Source organism: Thermobia domestica, chromosome 5 (assembly GCF_964235325.1).
Source record: "Thermobia domestica chromosome 5, izTheDome1.hap1.1, whole genome shotgun sequence".
Classification (NCBI taxonomy): Eukaryota; Metazoa; Arthropoda; class Insecta; order Zygentoma; family Lepismatidae; genus Thermobia; species Thermobia domestica.
In genome coordinates this window covers 271498421-271514994 of record NC_137458.1, presented here as the reverse complement: position 1 = coordinate 271514994, position 16574 = coordinate 271498421, and the positions used below count along the sequence as shown (strand labels likewise).

At 37.6% G+C, this 16574-nt stretch overlaps 1 protein-coding gene across 2 annotated transcripts in view; it reads right to left on the bottom strand.

Moving 5' to 3' along the window:
* Window positions 1-16574, bottom strand: part of LOC145684849 (cuticle protein 19-like) — a 77951-nt gene that overhangs the window by 25084 nt on the left and 36293 nt on the right. The window lies entirely within an intron of this gene.

Genomic DNA, 16574 nt, shown 5'->3' with positions numbered 1-16574 from the left:
AAATCGATCGAAAAAGAACTCACTCCCAAGAGTACACTATTCCTTGTGGATGATGAAGTATGTACAAAATTGTCCCAAAAATTCAACTCAAGAGTAAACTTCTCTGTGGATTGTTTCATAAAGTATGACTTATCCCATGGTGTTGAGTTAATGAAACATTTATTTATGAAATAATATAAATAAAATCAACTGAGATGTTTTTTTTAGAAAATTGCATTATATATATATATATATATATATATATATATATATATATATATATATATATATATATATATATATATATATATATATATATATATATATATTCACCCTTCAATCCAGACAGCTACAACTACTAATTAAATATGAAATATAGATAAAATCGAATATTCAGAAATTCGAATTGTAAATTACTCGAATTACCTCGAACAGTTATTCAAATAATTAATTTTCGAAACTGTATTATTTGAACATATTACCTAGTCCCAGCCGGTTTGTCAACTTTCACAATATAATTAGAAATAATAAACAGAAAATAAAATTTGTACAGTCAGGACTGGACCGGCCCTCAGGAAGAAATGCAATCCTAAGATTTTTGAGGGCGCAATTTTTGATGTCTGTACTTTTATACATGATGACGGAAGAAGAATTTTGCTGTCGCAAGATATACTGGTTACAATTTCTGAAGTAGATAGTGTGCACTTAAAGCTTAATGTGAAATCCAAAACATGTGCGCCGAAAGCATTTATGCTAACCATATATACATGCAATATTTTATATTGTAGATATAGTTTTTACTATACAGGGTGTTTCAAAACAACACCGACAACGTTTGGGAGGCGATTCCTGACACCAAAATAAGGCGAAAAGTATAGACCAACCAGAGTGCACAAATGCTTCTTTTCGGAGTTATAGGTTGCCGAAAACATGAAAAAATGGACCTTCCACAGCTCCAATACTATGGGACCTACCGTAGTCAGGTCAAGCCTTTATTTCGGAGCTAGTATGTGCCCTTCCCAAATATCTAAGTTTAAGAATCCTATGGTGCTTCCACAATTTTTATAGAGGTAGTTGGTGAGTACTTCAAATTATATGCCAATGGCTAAACTGCCTCTATAAAAATTGTTGCGTGAGTGCCTTAAGGTTCTGAGATATGCATTTTTGGATAGCGCACATTTTAGTTCCTAACTGAAGTCTTTACCCGACTACAGTACATCCTATAGTCAGGGGCGGATCTAGAGGGGGCGATCGGGGCGAAAAGCAAACTTTCTTATTTTATATATATAAATAAAACCCATCCCAAAGTTTGGAGCCCTTAAAAGTAGCAGTATGACAACCCACCGCCCCCCCCAGAAGTCGGTCCAGCCGGTCCTGGATCCGCCCCTGTCTGTTTCTCTGTGTGTCGGTGACTGTCGATCACTGACATACGTAGCTCATGCTCCATTAATCCACTCTGAGAAATTCACTGACAGGAAAGAAATATTTGTTTTCGAAAAATAATCATATATTGTAGTTACTCATTCGAAATGTAACGCGAAAAAAGTAACGCAAACTAGGTACGTTACTTAAAAATTTGTAACGCGTTACCGTTACAGTTACTTTGAGAAAATGTAACGCGTTACTAGGAAACGTTACTTAAAAAGTAACGAGTTACTTCCGTTACTTTACTTCTCAAGACTAATAGTGGGTCCTGTCCTTCATATTCCCGGTGTTGCCTAAAGATGCTTACACAGAAACTCCAGATGGTGCTTACTTGAGTGGAATTAAGTGAGCATTCCAGCTTTGTATCCCACGTATATGCCCTTTAGGCTAAAGGAGATGGGTGGTTAAGAGAAGTGAATGAAGGTATAATTGGTGGAATTTCAATGTCGGGGAGAGCTCATGTGGTTCGGATTCCACGTTAATCAGTAGGTCCACGTCTCATATAGCCTCGCTGCTGAAAGGGACGCTAAACAAAATCAACTCAATCAACTCAATGTCGGGGAAACGGGAGAACTCGGAGATATCCGAGATCGAAACAGGGACCTCTTGCACTGGAGGTGAACCATCAACCACTGTACCATCATGCCTCCCTCCGCCACACACACAAGAATTTTAAACAAAAGGTTAAATACTCATTATTTTTCAATTTCTGTATACGTGGAACCCCTGATCCTAATTTCTAAGCTATCCCTTGACTTGAGATACTAACTTCTACATTCTCACGGAAATTATTTAGAAACAAACTGTCTACATTACCCATTCTGTATTTTCCTAATGGCCCATCTGACCCTACTCGACAAATGTTATAAAATTTTCTCTCGAGCAAAGCATTCATATATAAACATGTACACTCATACCCAAAATTATTGTCGCATGTATATAAATATGTTATTGTAGCAATATAATTTGAAAACGAAATCGCCCGGCATTTCTTATAATGTTAGTATGTGTATAATCGGCAAAGACATGTATGTGTCAAATTTCATGTCAAAAGAGCAGTAAATAAGAACAATAAAACGAAAATAAAACTGTTTTGTCCATTTAGCAACATTTTGTTTTACTCATTCTAATTTTTTTTCGTATTTATAATTCTTTTCCTATGAAATTTACCACAAATATTCATTTCCCGATTATACACATAGTATCAGTATTAAAAGTACTCTGTACAATCATTATCAAATTAAATTCTTACAGAAGACAGTTATAGATATGCGACAATCATTTTGGACATGAGTGTACGTACATTCATTAAGGTCAACAATGTTGTGCTGATCTGTCTTCAGTATGCCAATATTGTTAGTCGATTCTCTATATATTATGCTTAATACAAATTATTGTAAATCATTGTTAATATAATTAAAAGTTTCTATTCTTGAACTCTGTTGTCGTTACTAAGAGCTGGAAAATTCAGTGCAGCGAACAAGGATTTGAAGATAAGACGTGTTGATACTTGATCTATAAAAGCGACAAAATGCTCTTTAAACGCAAAAAAAATGAAGTCATGTGGAAAGTGGAAAAAGTGGGAAAAGACCTCGTTTCTACATAAATATAAGCAGAAGTTCCCCTTTATAGACGATCCTTCAATTACAATTAGTTGCGAGCGGAGATGTCGGGAGTATCAAAGTCGTGATGCCAATGGTAATATGGTCTTTACATACAGATTTGATGAAGAAGTAGTAAGAACCGCTTTCATTTACACCTTAGGAGGATTTGCAGTGTTTTGGTGCTCACTTGAGGAAAGGCGTCTCAAAGGATTACTTCCTTACGTCAGTGTCAGGACTGATCTACGCCGGTTTAGAGAAATTCATAAGGATCCATCACTTCAATTACAAGCTTTAGAAGAGTACCTAAATTCTCTCGATAGCGAAGACAGTGATAAATCAAGTCGCTCTTGTTGCCAAAATACAGGAAAAGAAGAGGAAGAATTTGATATTTTGGACGTAGAAGACCAGATGTTTAAAGGAATACATACACACAACTCTTGCACCACTCTTGGTTCCGATGATGAACTATCAGAGCATGTTATCCTTGAAGACATTACAGAGTCCGAATTAGACCGAATCTTCCTTACCAGCATCACAGGAAGTGTAGCACAACCACAAGCGCCAAAGAGATCTTCGTGGAGGGGTGAAGACGACCTTCGAAGCGAAATATCTGAGCATGACATCCAAGACATTTCAGAGTCCGAGTTGGACAGACTCCTTCTCAAAGTCAGCATAGATAGTTTAGGAAAGTCACAAGCACCAAAGAGAACTTGGTGGAAAAAGTTATTCTGTTGCTGCTTCAACAGTAATTGAATAAAGGGAAATTCTGCGAGTATATTTAGAGCCGTCTACGCAAACTACAGACGCCTGCTACAACAGGGAACATTTTTGGCTACCTAACAGCAATGCCGAAACTAAGGAGAAGTTAATTTCCCTAATACTTCGATCCTTATTGCACTAAAAATCCTTTTGGAACCTTAAAAAAAAGGAAAATTTGATTTGTAGTTGCCGAGCCCTGGCACACAAAAAGAAGTTTAGGAGGAAAAATATCTTCAACCAACCTACATCATATCATTTCGGCTTACCTGCAATAATAGTAATATGATGGTCCGCTGGAGAATGTGTTAACGAATGAAGTGGAGAATTATCAAGCATCGTCTCAGAAATTATTGAATTAGGTTAATCAGAAATGAATTAAAACATTACTTCTGCATGAATTGGCCATCACACGTGGATGTTGATATACATTGTATTAATCGATTGTACTACTTTGTATGTAAAGAAGTATTTAAAGCTTTTATTTCATTTATTGTATTTAAAGAATATGTTGTTGTGAATGCATCGTTAAGCACATTGTAAACATTTGTGAAAGCCCAGGCAATGGAGAAGTAATTATTTTTTAAAAATGAAATGATCTTTGCAAGAGACCCTGGAGCAGAAAATGGGACGATACTGATAAAGAAACGAGCGTTGGCATGAGAGAGGTGCAAACCATATTCACAAATAATTTGAAGAATTATTTTCTCTTACATTGTGTCAGGCACATTTTGGTGAGAAATTTTTTCTAAAAAAAGAAAAGAAACAAACAAACAAATTAGCTTCGTTTCCGTCATATCACAATGTTACCTGAAAATACATACGATAAATTTGTAATTACTTATTTTGATTGAAAAAAATATTAAAAACCATACGTTGCCTTAACCTGACTAATTATTATTCATAATACTTTTAAAACTGTAAGAACAAGGGATATATCATTTACCATTTCACAGTAAAACAGCGGTTCCCAACCTGGGGTTCCCAGTCTTTGTTTATGGTGTGAACAGTGTAAAATCATTAGAATTTGCTTAAAAGTTTTAATTGCAAATGACAGACAAAAGTTTTGATATACCAACAGCTCTCAACTTACTTACGTAAATAGGACGATCTGGGGCTCTTTCCAGACGTCGAAATTTACGATTGTCAATTTTTTTTTTTGCAATAAACATTTTCGTAATCAAGTATGAAAAAAATCGACAAATTATTCTAAATCACCAGTATTTCGTGCCTCAGTCAGTAGATGGTTCGCAAAATAGATGGTCCAAAAGTGTGGAAACATCAAAATGAAATCCAAACCAGAATTGAGAGAAAAAAAGGAAAACGTGATGATAACAGACGAGGGAGAAAGTCTTTTGAGACATAATGGCACCATCGGCCTCCGTCTTGAAATATGCCATCTTGAAATGGCCGAAAAATTTTAAAATGAGAACCCTATTGTGTGAAAGATCAAATAGGACAGACTTTTTTCTAGCAAGCCTGTGGTGAAATGGTTTGGGCTCTACGAAATGCTTTGTAAAGTTTTAACTGGTTTTCTTTTGTTTCAGGTGGCGTAACACGGAATGGCACTAACAAGGGATGAGGGGATAAAAATCGTGTGAATCTTACGCAAGCGCAGCGGCAGAGAGATCGCAGACGATTTCAACGCTCGTCACCAGACCGGGAACCCATTTCCCATACTGCAATGTTGAAGTTACAGCGAAATTTAAGGAAACCGGTCGCCGGAAAACAAACCAAAATCAGGGAGGCCTTACACAGCTACTGAGGAAGCTACATCCACTGCTGTATTGGCATTATTCTGGAAAAGTCCCACCTGCAGTACCCGTCGCCTAGCTCCCTAATGTAGTGTATCAAGTACGTCCAGCTTGTGAATCGTATCTGTGCATAAGAGGTACCCATACAAGATACAGCTATTCCAACATCTAACCGAGGATGATCCAGACCGTTGAGTAGAATTCTGAGTGGGCCGCGGAACAAATCAGACAGAATCCTAGATTCGCATATCACGTGCTGTTCTCGGACGAGGCCATTTTTGTGTTTGTGTGTGTGTGTCGGGCGAGGTGAAAAGCAAAATCACCGATATTGGTTTGACAATACTCCATACTAGTACGACGATTCTCGGATCGTTGGCTCTGACAAAGTGCTGGTGTGGAGTGGTGTCTGGGGTGCCTGTGTGGTGCGCCCATTCTTCATCGGGGGCAATTTACATGCAATTACCTACAATAGTATGCTTTAGGAGGGGATTTTGCTGTCCGTCGCATTAGAGGATGATTCTTTCCCTTTGTTCTATCAACATGACGGGACACAATCTCATTTCGGATTATGTGCTCGTGAGTACCTCGATAAGCAATTCCCACAGAGATGGATAGGCCGGCGAGGACCTGTGGAATGGCCACGGTCTTCAACAGACCTCATTCCATTGGATTTTTTTTCTGTGGGGCTACGTGAAATCCGTTGTGCATGCTACTAACAAGGAAGCGCAGTGGCTCCGCTGAGATCCAAATGAGACAATTGTGTTTGCATTTGATATGTTATAACTAGATGGCTCCCAAAGGTTTACGTGCCACCAGGCCGAAATATCGTGAGCTACAACATATTTTGTAATGTAAGAACTACAAAAAATTACATGGCAGAATAGTCATTTGTTCGGAAACGGTTGAGTAAGTGGAAAACTCGGCCAACACGTATCCCATCATTTTCAACGACAAACTTTTTGGGGTTAAAAACTTTACCCCAGGAACCCCGCAGGGTCTCTGACATGATCTAACTCAAAATTTTCAAATGGCAAGGGGCGTTAAGTAGCACATCATTTGAAAGCTGTTGTAAAATGAAAGAAAATGAAGCAAGTCTCGACTCTCTACAACAACCCTGTGCAAAATGGCGACAGGTCAAAGTGTAAACAAAAACAATTGAAAAGTCTATGGTCACTCCTATAAATCGGAAACGGTGAGACAAATGTGAAAACAGCAAAGGAAATTTGACATTATTTTCAAAGTACAACGATTTAAGCGAAAACGTTTTGTCCCAGGATCCCCACAGGGTCCCAGGTAGGGTTTAACTAAAAAGTTTCAAATGGCAAGAGAGGTAGCACATCGTTTGAAAGCTGTTGTTAAGTGAAAGAAGATGGAGAACGTCTCGACTTTTCTACGACAATCCTGTCCAAAATTGCGGCGAATCAAAATGTAAACAAAAGCTTAATTGAAAATCTATGTCCACCTTGAATCCAAGATGGCTGCTTAAATCCTATATCTAAAGGATAAGCATACCAAACTGATGAAACTAGGAAAATCAAATTTGGCATTAATGTTGATTAGTAGGTGACGAAAATATGCGAAATGTTCAAAAACGTGACATCTTGAGATCAAAATGCCGAACTATGTATCGAACGCATGTCCAGCTCACACCACTGGTGTTGAACAAGCGAAATGTGGTATTTACGTTTATGGTTAATAGTAGATATCCACAAAATATTAAAGAGTATAATCTGTAATCCAATATGGCTGCCAGCGTGAAAAATTAGTTTGTACGGTGCACCCTCCATTCCAAAAGAAACCGAACGTTTTAAAAAAAAACAAAAAAGCAATGTACATTTTGGAATAAATCATTTTTATTAATCAATGTATTCCCCTTCTGCATCGATACACATATTTGCACGCTCCAACAAGTTGTCAAACGACTTCTCCATGTTCTTTATTGGAATGGTCTTTAGGACGGCGGTCGTCGCCTTCTCAATGGCATCAATCGATGCGTGCCACTTTCCTTTCATCGCCAAATGCAGTTTCGGGAACAGATAGAAATCGCACGGAGCGAGATCTGGTGAATAGGGCGGATGATGCAACCGAATAATGTGATTTTTGACCAAAAATTCAGTTACAAGTCGCGAACGATGTGATGGTGCATTATCGTCCAAAAGAGTCCAACTGCCGATTTCGCGATATTCGGGCCGAATACGACGAATTCTTGCCAGCAAACGCTTCATGACGCCCAAGTAAAACTCTCAAATAACTTTCACCGACGATTTTTTGTTATGTTTGATGAATTCACGCACTTTTTCGATGTTTTCTTCCGATAATCCGGTTCTGGGACGGCCTGATCTTTCATCATCATCCAGCGTCTCTCTACCCGATTTGAATCGCCTGAACCACTCGTAAACTTGCGTCCGGGATAGACACTCATCACCATATGCATTTTGTAGCATTTGGTGCGTTTCACTAAAAGTTTTACCCAGTTTAACACAAAACTCAATTGCAGCTCGTTGTTTGAAACTCATTTTCCGACCGATGTACACAACACACTGACAGTTGAAACGCAATAACTTTGTTGCCGTGCATCCAAATGTCATGACATTTATACCAGTTGTCAATGAGGGACTACGCCATCTACCGGTAAAATATTACAACAGATGGCACTAGTGGTACTATTTGTTTTCAAAAGTTCGGTTTCTTTCGGAATGGAGGGTGACCGTATATAAATATGTTACAAGTATTTCTTGGAATACTGTGACCAATCCAACAAAGTTTGACGCAGCTTGATGTACTGAAATGACTTACACATGGTTTGCTACTACTCAGCAATCTTGCAAATGATTTTTTTTTTTTTTTTTTTTTTGTATATGTGGTATTGCTTGAAGTATTGTGATTAAACCAACGAATGACATACAAATGTAACCATCACGAATACGTTACAATAGAGCCCCCAACCTACTGGTGCAGCAAGTTCTTTATGCATGAACTGACAAAATTAGACATGACAAAATGACAAAATTAGAAAAATACCTGAAGGTATTCAATTTTTGTTTAGCAGTATCAGAAGAAAGTCAGAGTTATGTGTCCATCGCATATTCGTTATATTCAAGTAAATCATGTCGAAAGAACCGTGACGAACGTGCATATAGTATATGTGTTGTTACCGAATGAAATAATGCTTGAAGTGAATCGAAATTCAATTGTTCTTTAGTCTTCCTATTGTTTCTAAATACATAATAGAGAAAAATAGAGATTTAGATTTGTACTGATATGAATGACATAGGTTTTAAGCAGTCATCTTGGATTCAAGGTGGCCATAGTTTTTCAATTAAGCTTTTGTTTACATTTTGATCCGCCGCAATTTTGGACAGGGTTGTCGTAGAAACTCGAGACGTGCTCCATCTACTTTCATTTAACAAGATCTTGCAAACGAGGAGTTACTTAACCCCTCTTGCTATTTAAATTTTTTTAGTTGGACCCCACCCGGGACCATGTGTGGACCCTGGGAGGGACAAGACGTCTTATCTTAAATTCTTGTACTTTGAAAAGAATGCCACACTCTCTTTCCTATTTCACATTTGTCTCACCGTTTCCGATTTATAGGGGTGATCATGGACTTTTCAATTAAATTTTTGTTTACATTTTGACCCTCCGCCATTTTGTAGAGGGTTGTCGTAGGGAGTCGAGACTTGCTTCATTTTCTTTCATTTTACAACAGCTTTCAAATGATGTGCTACTTAATCCTCCTTGCCATTTGAAAATTTTGAGTTGGACCCCGTCTGGGATTCTGCGAGAACCCTGCGAGGACCCTGGGGCAAACTTTTTTATCCGAAAAAGTGTGCCCTTGAAAATGATGGGATACGTATTGTCCGAGTTTTCCATTTACCCAACCGTTTCCGAATAAATGACTCGGTTCAAACCAGGGGCGGATCCAGGAGGGACGACCGGGACGATCGCCCCCCCCCAGAAGAGGAAACTTTCTTATTTTATATATATAAATAAAACCCATCCCAAAGTTTGGAGCCCTTAAAAGTAGCAGTATGACAATCCACCGCCCCCCCATAAGTCGGTCCTGGATCCGCCCCTGCCTATAGCATTGGAGCTATGAACCTCTAAAGCTCATTTTTTCATGTTTTCGGCAGCCTATAACTCCGACGAAAGGAAGCATTTGTGCACTCATTGTAGTCTATACTTTTCGTCTTATCTTGGTGTCAGGAATCACCTCCTAAACATTGTCGGTATTGTTTTGAAACACCTTGTATATTACTAACAAGGTATATCGTACAATACGGGCCAATAACCTACTTAGATAATAGTTAGTTATTGTATTAGAAGTGCGTATAGTAGTTTTTGATTCAAATACGCTTATTCTCTAGAAGTTGGCCACTTTTCAGCGGAATCAATGCGTGCCAAAATAGACAGATTTCACTGTATATTGCTTGCTCACGAAAAACCTTACCCTATTTTGGCCTGAGTACTTTCGAAAAAAGCATGACAATTGCAAATGAAATGAGTTTTTAGTGAAGACGCGACTTGAAAACAACATACATTTACACTGTGTATGTATAAAAAAAAACTATCTGTGGTGATTGCATCCTATCATTTCTTGTCAGATGATTGCTGCGAAATATAAGATCACATTATGGTCCATATACCAATCAAATATTGTGATCTAGTCCTCTACTAGTAAATCCACATAATAATGTTTAAACATCGGACCACATTTAGAGGCGTTGATTGCATTGTTTGACACTTCTTGTAAATGATGCTATTTCGAAATGAACATATATCTTTCTGCAACACGAAGACTAGTTTACATGTACTAACAAGAAAGTTTCAAATTAGGTGGCCCGCTTCGTTAAAGGAAAACACTCAATCCTACGTCCAAACCATAATTAGGAAGTTGATCTGGTTAATGAACACTAAACTACACCTTAATTTTCTTCTTTTTATATTTTCTTTTAGTAAAAGACGAACATTATTACTTTTTCAATCAAGCATGAAGTTAGGTGCTTAATAAACTATCGTAATTAAATTAAGATGAACGTTATCCTAAATTTAACGTATAAGATGCAAAAAACTGGTACCTAACATTGAAATTTCTTCAAAGGACACACGGTGTAGCACACACAAAATGTAGGTTTAATTGCAAGAGTCAATTACATTGTGGAGCGAAACCATACACAAATTATTGGTTTCAGAGATATTGTTCATTACCTTTCTGGTTGCCTGCTTATATCACGAAGATATTATTATTATTATTATTATTATTATTATTATTATTATTATTATTATTATTATTATTATTATTACAATTGCATGAGCGACTGATCTGATTTCTCCCGCCACACAAACATTGTCAATCCAGTGTTCGTAATTTGAGGGAAATTTCCCCAATCTTGGAAAATTTCGTAGATAGCAAAAAGGGACAAAAAGGAGTTTTTCGATAAAAAGTTAAAATCTAAGGAAATTCTCGCACTGGCTGATTGACCATTAGAAATGCTTAAATTTTTCATTGTTCTTCAGAAACAAATCAATACAATAGCAATAGTGTCTCTGTGTGTGTTGAAAGTAGCATAATTTCCACCAATTGTTAGCTAGGTGTATTTGTGTGTATTTTTATGTTAAAAAAAACTAATGGAAAAGTAAGAAAACTACAGATGTTGTTCAGTCTACATTTGGCCAATTTGGATTTACCTAAAAATTTAGAATCCATGGCGCCAGGTCCGTAAGTGCTCGATGTGTTTCCCTTGGTTCCTAACAATAGCCCGACAGCGTAATTTCCACTGTAATAAACTTCTCTGAAGAACTGGGAGGGGAATCTTGTCCCATTCCCTCTGCACAGCTTTCCAAAGTCCTTCCACAGTTGTCACACGCCGTTTTCCCAAAGCCCGTTTCAGCAATCCAAATCCACAATAGTCCATAGGACTTGCATCTGGAGATTTAACAGGTACCTCATTGAAAGGTATAACCTGTATACCACTTGCCTCCTCCTTCTTCCTGTAGAATGCGAGAGACGATCGTGAGGTATGTGATGAGGCCTTGTCCATGTGAATGCGTACCAGATTGGCGTCATTTCCGTATATTGTTGGAATCTCATGCTCGTAGATCGACCACATGATCTGCTCCTGAAAATACTGCGAATTTATTTTGCAGTTCTTCGCCATCCCACGAATCTTCAGTTTACTTCGGTAACAATAGCCAGTAACGACCATGAACCCTTTTGGGAAGGATTCTTTACAGACACGGACCCATCTTCTGAAGTTCTTGGTGCTTTTCTCTCGGTACATGATGGCTCTCGGTTTGCCGCAGTCGGGAAGGTAAATCCATGCTTTATCGAGCGTTACGACGTACATCCACCTTTGTTTAGCCAGATGCCGTTCGTACAGCTTCCGGGCGTTACACTTTCGTTCCTTTTGGTGGGCGTCCGTGAGAAGATGGCCGCGAGCTTTCATGACTTTTTCCAGCTTAAGTTGATGGTGTAACGTCCGGCTCACAGTCCCCAAAGACACGTCAAGACGATTAGCCATACACCTTTGTGTTGGCGGATTTTCTTGTATTGCCATTTTGCGAAGTATCCTCTGCATGGTGGAGGTGGCTTTGGTGCATTCCCGCTTCCTAGGCAACTTCGTTGGGGATCTAAATGGTGGAGCTTCCTTGCCCTTGTACTTTTTAATAACATTTTTTATTCCACTTAAACTGATGGTGCAACCATTCTTCTTGCACTGTTTTCTAATGACAGAAACACTAAAGTGGGCGTCATAAAAAGCCGCAACATAGCCTTCCCAAAACCGACTTAGTTTGGGCGGCATTTTGGTCACAGAGAGGAAACCCACACACTTGAAACAAATTTAACACAACACTCAGAACAATGGTCCTGTTTTGTGCGTTATTGTCGTCCGCACGAAAAAACAACTCCGTTCCCTGGATGCCACTGCCCAACACTTCAGGACGCCAGAGCCAGGTCGGGTAAGTCCATTCTGCCCAGGAGGGGGAAGGAACAAAATCGACCAAACGCAGGCTGAAGAACCTCTGTAGAAGCACAAAGCAAATGAATAATACATATGTGGTTGGCACTTTCTAAATTAATTAATTAATTAAATAGCTAAATTAATTTTATCACATAACTTCTGTCATAGGTAATGGATACTCAATAAATTAGGAAAAATTTAAGAAGAAAATATAAAATTTTTGTGTCAGTCGAGGAAAGTTTTCCTAAGGAAACCAACGATCGCTGAATCTAGATCTCGGTGAATTTACAACATTTCCTGTTGTTTCAAAACTCTTGTTCAGTTTCCACAGGTACTCTCTTGAAGATGCATCACGAAACTCGGCAAGAATCTTTTTCTGCATTTCGGCTGTATCTTTATCATGTTTTCAAGACAAACGAATTAGGTATTATTACACGCAATTTTGTTATGTACTTGTGTTATTGCAGGTTTCAATGGAACATGTTCTTAAACCCAATGAGCCGTAGACAGCTTAGCGCCTGTGGGACCTAGGACGAGAGATTCTTGTGGGACCCTTCACAGTTATATGGTACAATATCAAAAGTAAAAATTATTCATTGTAGAATATCGCCCGTCAAACACATCGTAAAGAAAAATATACAAGTATTCTCGGTTTCAGTTACGTCTTTGTTACAAACGCCAATATTGCAGAGAGCTGATTAACGTAGGCTCTAACCCATGTATCCTCGTCGCCATAAGTGCCTTTACATCGCAGTGACGGGTATGTGGCCGCGCAGTACTCCAAGGAAGGGATGGTTGTATAAGAATTTGTGATTAATTTTGAAGAGTTTTTATTTTGACTAGGGAATTAACATAGGTGAAGGGAGTAAAGACACAGATTTGAAGCATCAGTTCACTGTTATTGAAGCATCAGTGCACGAAAAGATTCGTATTCTCAGTTTTTCTATTTATTGTTTTATATGTTAAGTTAAACACCACAATATGTATCACTAATATCGCAGATCGTATTATTTTTTAAAATCGTGTTTGTAACCTATTGTCAAAACATTCATCTCCAGACATGATGTAGAGAGAAGAGAAAGAGATACGACATCTGTAATATATGTATATGTGATTCACTAAGTAACTGTAGAAATTAATTAAAGGACACATAAGAGAGCGAAAAGGAGGTCTAGAAGTCTGAACTTTTTAGAAACGTCCTAGATAGGTGAAAATATAGTTAAAAATTGCAAAGGGTATCATGTAATTTACCTCTCTTTTCTTATATTCCAGTATATTTTTTCTTTTACATCCAAACATCTCTATTCAGAATTACGAGATAAAGGTGAAGAGAGAAACATTCCCATTTCAAGAATTATATAAGGAAAAAAATCTTTTGACTTAGACTAGATTCGAACTCGCAACCCTTGAATCCATGGCTCAGCGCTCTACCGATTGGGCTAACAACTTCTGCTGGGAAAGCCTGATTTCTACAACTACTGGTTGCTTAATGATGTGTATTAACCAAGTTTGCCGAGATAATTGCTTCATATAGCTATTGCAATAATAATAATAATAATAATAATAATAATAATAATAATAATAATAATAATAATAATAATAATAATAATAATAATAATAATAAAGCAGAAGAAGAAGTTCAGAATTTAAAAAGTCGCATATGTTAAAAGTTTGACGTGCAGAGTAAGTCCTAATATGAGATTTTATTAATTATACATAATAAATGTAAGCGTGGTTTATTCGTGCGTGCTACTCAAACTGCGCAACTCACACCTAGTCCCATAAGGGTTGTACAGTATGGTACAGTAGCCTTGCGTCCTCCAACCGTGAAGAATGTTTCTGTTTGAACCTATGCGTGTCCTAAGAGGAAGGAGGAGATTGAAAGAAAGAAAAGTGGTTTAGAAATTATGCAAACGTAGAATATCTCACGAGGTGAGGTGATATAGAGCTCAGCGTGTCTTTCAGCTACTACTCTATACAAGACATGCATCTACGACTTAACGTCGAACCCGAACCACACGACTCCTGACGGGAATCGAAACCCGTATCACCTCTAGTTCTATTATGGGAGACACAGGAACATGTAAAAATAATCGAAAATGAACGATATTAATGTTAAATCCATAGCTTTTGAGTACATTAATTATGTATGATACCCTCTATATCGTTCACATCAAAGTTTAGCATTATCGGCATGGAGGTTTAATGGGAGGGGTGAAAATTACAAATTCCTAATTGAAAGATATGATTGTCTATTCAATAGCTTTCGGGGTCGCTGAAATGAATAATTACACTCCCGATACTATTAAAGCCCAAAACTTTACTCTTTCGTTAGCAGGAAGTTTATTCATTTACTTAACTCAGGACACCTTAAAGTTAAGGATATGAAACTCGATGCATATATTTCTAATTCAAAATTATTAGATACGTATTGTAGCTTAGACTTCTAAGGAGGGGAAGGGACAATTTACGCAATGATTTCCCTCACATTCGAATAAAATACTGCCCCATTATATTGCGAAAACTCATTTCGAGTGGTGTCATTGCTAACAGTTTTCCGTATTTGTTTATATCCCTACTCATTTATAACAGTATCTCACTTTTCCTGTAACGGGAGCAACACCTAAGCGAGCATTCAGTAAAGTAAATGCCATTAAAATCTATATTCATAGCACAGTGGTGCAAATAAAGTTGAGCTCTTTGGCAATCTTTAGCATGGAAAGCGAATAAAGCCACCACATTGGAAAAGTAGCTAATGAATTCCTCTCCGAAAAAGATCACCCGCACATTTATTTTACAGGTGGTGGTTTATAGCTATACTTAAGTTTGTTGAAATTGCTCCAGTGGGGCGAGACACTGAAGTCATTCGTAATAAGGGGGGAAGGGACATGTAAAAGTAGTCAAATATGAACAATATTAGTATCGAAATCATAGTTTTCGTGGTCGCAGATGAATAGTGACGCTGTCGATGTTGCTTAGGAACAAGTTAAGCCTTGGTTGGCATGGAGGTCAGAGTGGGAGGGTGACAGGCAATAAATAAATAAATAAAATAAAATCGAAAATATCCTATATTTGTGTCGAATATATATTTTTCGGTATCTCTGACATAAATAGTAATATTCCAGATGTGGTATATGACCAAGGTCGGCCCCATTTGCATGCGGTTTCAGAGGAGAGAACCGGTGAAGATTTCAGAACAGTTCCTTTGACTTAAGTTTCAGTACACTGAGAGTGAAGAGTGGTAACACACAAATACTGGTGTCACATCCGGACCTATCAGAGGTATGATTTCTGGGGAACTCGTTGCTCCAGGGAGGCATTACCCCCTGATCAGTCCCTAAAATTCTTACTGCTTTACAGGGACATAGGCAGGAATTTATTTCAGTGATCGAAAGCATTTTTAGGGGTAAATTGTCCAGATGGTAATGTATACGTATACTAAATTCATTTGAAATCCCTCCAGGAGCTCATGTAGCATCGTACGTTCAACTGTACTTTTTCTGAGTCAAAACTTTGTCTCTCTCTCTGTCTCTCTCTCTCTCTCTCTCTCTCTCTCTCTCTCTCTATATATATATATATATATATATATATATATATATATATATATATATATAACAGTAACAGGGTCGGTTGTAGACATTTCGTAACTGTAAGCAAACAATATTTAGGCGCCCCGCCTATATGACTATATGATAATAAAATAATAGAATGCTGTAATGGACAAAAATTCTTCAGATAATTGTTACAATTACAAATTTCTTCAATATATAATAATTCAGTCTTCCTGTGAGTATTAAAGGAAAATGGCGAAATTAAACCTAATTAACTGTGGGTGAATCATGACCAAAGTTCCAGTTTTAATAATTTATATCTTTTTTTATTAAATAAGCACAGGAAACAACTAAAATGTATACCTAAGATATATTTTGACAAATACAGTTGAAACAAAAGTCGAAATAGAATAAAACTAATGAGCTTCAAGTCAGTAGATAATTTTCAAAGAAGTAGTTTAACCAATCAGAGAGCGAGACGAGGCATTTCCGAGTCGAGACAATGCTGTTTATTGATTAATGAAAGGGATGTTTGCTATTTAT